Raw genomic sequence first — 5,000 nt, 5'->3', positions numbered from 1 at the left:
TTTGGCAGTTTTGTTGCCTTTGTCATTGATGCTTGATCTGCAAGTCGAGTTTTCAAATCGTGTGTTCAACCGGCAGTGAGCTGTTCCAATCAGCAGAGTAGAAATTAGTTTGTTGTTTAATGCTGCCTTTGCCTGCACAATGTGTGCTGAGATTATCTGTGCAATATGCACTCCGCAGCATGAATAAACGCAATGCCTTTTGAAATGCATGGATTGCACTCAACAAAACGTTGCATTTTCTTTTCATGCCAAGCATTTTGCATGAATGCATTGCAATGCTAACACACGTTTTACCTGGCAAGACTGAAGTACAATCTGTGCTGAACAGTTTGAAACAGAAACAGCTATTTGAGAACCCATAGCCTCAACGGCATCTGTGTGAATTGCTCTGCATCGATAATTAACAGACCGTAAATAGGTGAAACTGACGCTGTGAATGCAAAAATATCAATCCAAAGTGTAATGTTGGAGTTGATTTTGTAGATTTTGAGGAATGTTTCAAATGGGCGACAGTAGTTGATTGCATGGTGAAATGGTGAGCACTCTGGACTCTAAACTCTAGCAATCCTGGTTCAAATCTCAGGGGAGCCTGAATGCTTGTTGTCCCAGCTGCTGGAAATTCAGGTCAAACAAGTAAAAAACTGCAGGTTTGCAGATTTGTTGCTTTTGACATTGATGCTTGATCTGCAAGTCGAGTTTTCAAATCGTGTGTTCAACCGGCAGTTCCCTGTTCCAATCAGCAGAGGAAAAATTAGTTTGCTGTTTCATGCTGCATAATGTGTGCTGAGATTATCTGTGCAATATGCATTCCTCAGGATGAATAAATGCAACGCCTTTTGAAATGCATGCAGTACATGGTTTGCACTCAACAAAACGTTGAATTTTCTTTTCATGCCAAGCATTTTGCATGAATGCATTGCAATGCCAACGCACGTTTTACCTGCCAAGACTGAGGTACAATCTATGCTGAACAGTGTGAAACAGAAACAGCTATTTGAGAACTCATAGCCTCAACGGCATCTGTGTGAATTGCTCTGCATTGATAATTAACAGACCGTAAATAGGTGAAACTGACGCTGTGAATGCAAAAATTTCAATCCAAAGTGTAATGTTGGAGTTGATTTTGTAGATTTTGAGGAATGTTTCAAATGGGCGACCGTAGTTGATTCCATGGTGAAATGGTGAGCACTCTGGACTCTAAACTCTAGCAATCCTGGTTCAAATCTCAGGGGAGCCTGAATGCTTGTTGTCCCAGCTGCTGGAAATTCAGGTCAAACAAGTAAAAAACTGCAGGTTTGCAGATTTGTTGCTTTTGACATTGATGCTTGATCTGCAAGTCGAGTTTTCAAATCGTGTGTTCAACCGGCAGTTCCCTGTTCCAATCAGCAGAGGAAAAATTTGTTTGCTGTTTCATGCTGCATAATGTGTGCTGAGATTATCTGTGCAATATGCATTCCTCAGGATGAATAAATGCAACGCCTTTTGAAATGCATGCAGTATATGGTTTGCACTCAACAAAACGTTGCATTTTCTTTTCATGCCAAGCATCATGCATGAATGCATTGCAATGCCAACGCACGTTTTACCTGGCAAGACTGAAGTACAATCTGTGCTGAACAGTGTGAAACAGAAACAGATATTATGAGAAGCCATTGCCTCAATGGCATCTGTGTGAATTGCTCTGCATCGATAATTAACAGACCGTAAATCGGTGAAACTGACGCTGTGAATGCAAAAAGGACAATCCAAAGTGTAATGTTGGAATTGATTTGGCAGATTTTGAGAAAGCTTTCAAATGTTTTGGCATAGTTGGTTCCATGGTGTAATGGTGAGCACTCTGGACTCTGAATCCAGCGATCCGAGTTCAAATCTCGGTGGAACCTGAATGTTTGTTGTCCCAGCTGCTGAAAATTTGGACCAAGCATGTAGAAGGCTGCTGTTTGGCAGTTTTGTTGCCTTTGTCATTGATGCTTGATCTGCAAGTCGAGTTTTCAAATCGTGTGTTCAACCGGCAGTGAGCTGTTCCAATCAGCAGAGTAGAAATTAGTTTGTTGTTTAATGCTGCCTTTGCCTGCACAATGTGTGCTGAGATTATCTGTGCAATATGCACTCCGCAGCATGAATAAACGCAATGCCTTTTGAAATGCATGGATTGCACTCAACAAAACGTTGCATTTTCTTTTCATGCCAAGCATTTTGCATGAATGCATTGCAATGCTAACACACGTTTTAGCTGGCAAGACTGAAGTACAATCTGTGCTGAACAGTTTGAAACAGAAACAGCTATTTGAGAACCCATAGCCTCAACGGCATCTGTGTGAATTGCTCTGCATCGATAATTAACAGACCGTAAATAGGTGAAACTGACGCTGTGAATGCAAAAATATCAATCCAAAGTGTAATGTTGGAGTTGATTTTGTAGATTTTGAGGAATGTTTCAAATGGGCGACTGTAGTTGATTCCATGGTGAAATGGTGAGCACTCTGGACTTTAAACTCTAGCAATCCTGGTTCAAATCTCAGGGGAGCCTGAATGCTTGTTGTCCCAGCTGCTGGAAATTCAGGTCAAACAAGTAAAAAACTGCAGGTTTGCAGATTTGTTGCTTTTGACATTGATGCTTGATCTGCAAGTCGAGTTTTCAAATCGTGTGTTCAACCGGCAGTTCCCTGTTCCAATCAGCAGAGGAAAAATTAGTTTGCTGTTTCATGCTGCATAATGTGTGCTGAGATTATCTGTGCAATATGCATTCCTCAGGATGAATAAATGCAACGCCTTTTGAAATGCATGCAGTACATGGTTTGCACTCAACAAAACGTTGCATTTTCTTTTCATGCCAAGCATGATGCATGAATGCATTGCAATGCCAACGCACGTTTTACCTGGCAAGACTGAAGTGCAATCTGTGCTGAACAGTGTGAAAGAGAAACAGATATTATGAGAAGCCATTGCCTCAACGGCATCTGTGTGAATTGCTCTGCATCGATAATTAACAGACCGTAAATCGGTGAAACTGACGCTGTGAATGCAAAAAGGACAATCCAAAGTGTAATGTTGGAATTGATTTGGCAGATTTTGAGAAAGCTTTCAAATGTTTTGGCATAGTTGGTTCCATGGTGTAATGGTGAGCACTCTGGACTCTGAATCCAGCGATCCGAGTTCAAATCTCGGTGGAACCTGAATGTTTGTTGTCCCAGCTGCTGAAAATTTGGACCAAGCATGTAGAAGGCTGCTGTTTGGCAGTTTTGTTGCCTTTGTCATTGATGCTTGATCTGCAAGTCGAGTTTTCAAATCGTGTGTTCAACCGGCAGTTACCTGTTCCAATCAGCAGAGGAAAAATTAGTTTGCTGTTTCATGCTGCCTTTGCCTGCATAATGTGTGCTGAGATTATCTGTGCAATATGCATTCCTCAGGATGAATAAATGCAACGCCTTTTGAAATGCATGCAGTACATGGTTTGCACTCAACAAAACGTTGAATTTTCTTTTCATGCCAAGCATTTTGCATGAATGCATTGCAATGCCAACGCACGTTTTACCTGCCAAGACTGAGGTACAATCTATGCTGAACAGTGTGAAACAGAAACAGCTATTTGAGAACTCATAGCCTCAACGGCATCTGTGTGAATTGCTCTGCATTGATAATTAACAGACCGTAAATAGGTGAAACTGACGCTGTGAATGCAAAAATTTCAATCCAAAGTGTAATGTTGGAGTTGATTTTGTAGATTTTGAGGAATGTTTCAAATGGGCGACCGTAGTTGATTCCATGGTGAAATGGTGAGCACTCTGGACTCTAAACTCTAGCAATCCTGGTTCAAATCTCAGGGGAGCCTGAATGCTTGTTGTCCCAGCTGCTGGAAATTCAGGTCAAACAAGTAAAAAACTGCAGGTTTGCAGATTTGTTGCTTTTGACATTGATGCTTGATCTGCAAGTCGAGTTTTCAAATCGTGTGTTCAACCGGCAGTTCCCTGTTCCAATCAGCAGAGGAAAAATTTGTTTGCTGTTTCATGCTGCATAATGTGTGCTGAGATTATCTGTGCAATATGCATTCCTCAGGATGAATAAATGCAACGCCTTTTGAAATGCATGCAGTATATGGTTTGCACTCAACAAAACGTTGCATTTTCTTTTCATGCCAAGCATCATGCATGAATGCATTGCAATGCCAACGCACGTTTTACCTGGCAAGACTGAAGTACAATCTGTGCTGAACAGTGTGAAACAGAAACAGATATTATGAGAAGCCATTGCCTCAATGGCATCTGTGTGAATTGCTCTGCATCGATAATTAACAGACCGTAAATCGGTGAAACTGACGCTGTGAATGCAAAAAGGACAATCCAAAGTGTAATGTTGGAATTGATTTGGCAGATTTTGAGAAAGCTTTCAAATGTTTTGGCATAGTTGGTTCCATGGTGTAATGGTGAGCACTCTGGACTCTGAATCCAGCGATCCGAGTTCAAATCTCGGTGGAACCTGAATGTTTGTTGTCCCAGCTGCTGAAAATTTGGACCAAGCATGTAGAAGGCTGCTGTTTGGCAGTTTTGTTGCCTTTGTCATTGATGCTTGATCTGCAAGTCGAGTTTTCAAATCGTGTGTTCAACCGGCAGTGAGCTGTTCCAATCAGCAGAGTAGAAATTAGTTTGTTGTTTAATGCTGCCTTTGCCTGCACAATGTGTGCTGAGATTATCTGTGCAATATGCACTCCGCAGCATGAATAAACGCAATGCCTTTTGAAATGCATGGATTGCACTCAACAAAACGTTGCATTTTCTTTTCATGCCAAGCATTTTGCATGAATGCATTGCAATGCTAACACACGTTTTAGCTGGCAAGACTGAAGTACAATCTGTGCTGAACAGTTTGAAACAGAAACAGCTATTTGAGAACCCATAGCCTCAACGGCATCTGTGTGAATTGCTCTGCATCGATAATTAACAGACCGTAAATAGGTGAAACTGACGCTGTGAATGCAAAAATATCAATCCAAAGTGTAATGT

The 5,000-nt window shown here is 41.3% G+C and overlaps 3 non-coding genes across 3 annotated transcripts; all 3 read left to right on the top strand.

The window, feature by feature from the left end:
* The first annotated feature begins 1,811 nt into the window (after positions 1 to 1,811).
* On the top strand, positions 1,812 to 1,883 carry trnaq-cug (transfer RNA glutamine (anticodon CUG)). Its single transcript has one exon. It is a non-coding gene; the product is annotated as a tRNA-Gln (tRNA).
* Positions 1,884 to 3,104: 1,221 nt separating this feature from the next.
* On the top strand, positions 3,105 to 3,176 carry trnaq-cug (transfer RNA glutamine (anticodon CUG)). The gene has a single exon. It is a non-coding gene; the product is annotated as a tRNA-Gln (tRNA).
* A 1,230-nt stretch (positions 3,177 to 4,406) lies between these two features.
* On the top strand, positions 4,407 to 4,478 carry trnaq-cug (transfer RNA glutamine (anticodon CUG)). The gene has a single exon. It is a non-coding gene; the product is annotated as a tRNA-Gln (tRNA).
* The last annotated feature ends 522 nt before the right edge of the window (positions 4,479 to 5,000 follow it).

The sequence above is a fragment of the Pristiophorus japonicus genome, unplaced genomic scaffold (genome assembly GCF_044704955.1).
Source record: "Pristiophorus japonicus isolate sPriJap1 unplaced genomic scaffold, sPriJap1.hap1 HAP1_SCAFFOLD_99, whole genome shotgun sequence".
NCBI lineage: Eukaryota > Metazoa > Chordata > Chondrichthyes > Pristiophoridae > Pristiophorus > Pristiophorus japonicus.
Note: the sequence above shows the minus strand (reverse complement) of the source record. Positions and strands in the feature narration are given on the sequence as shown.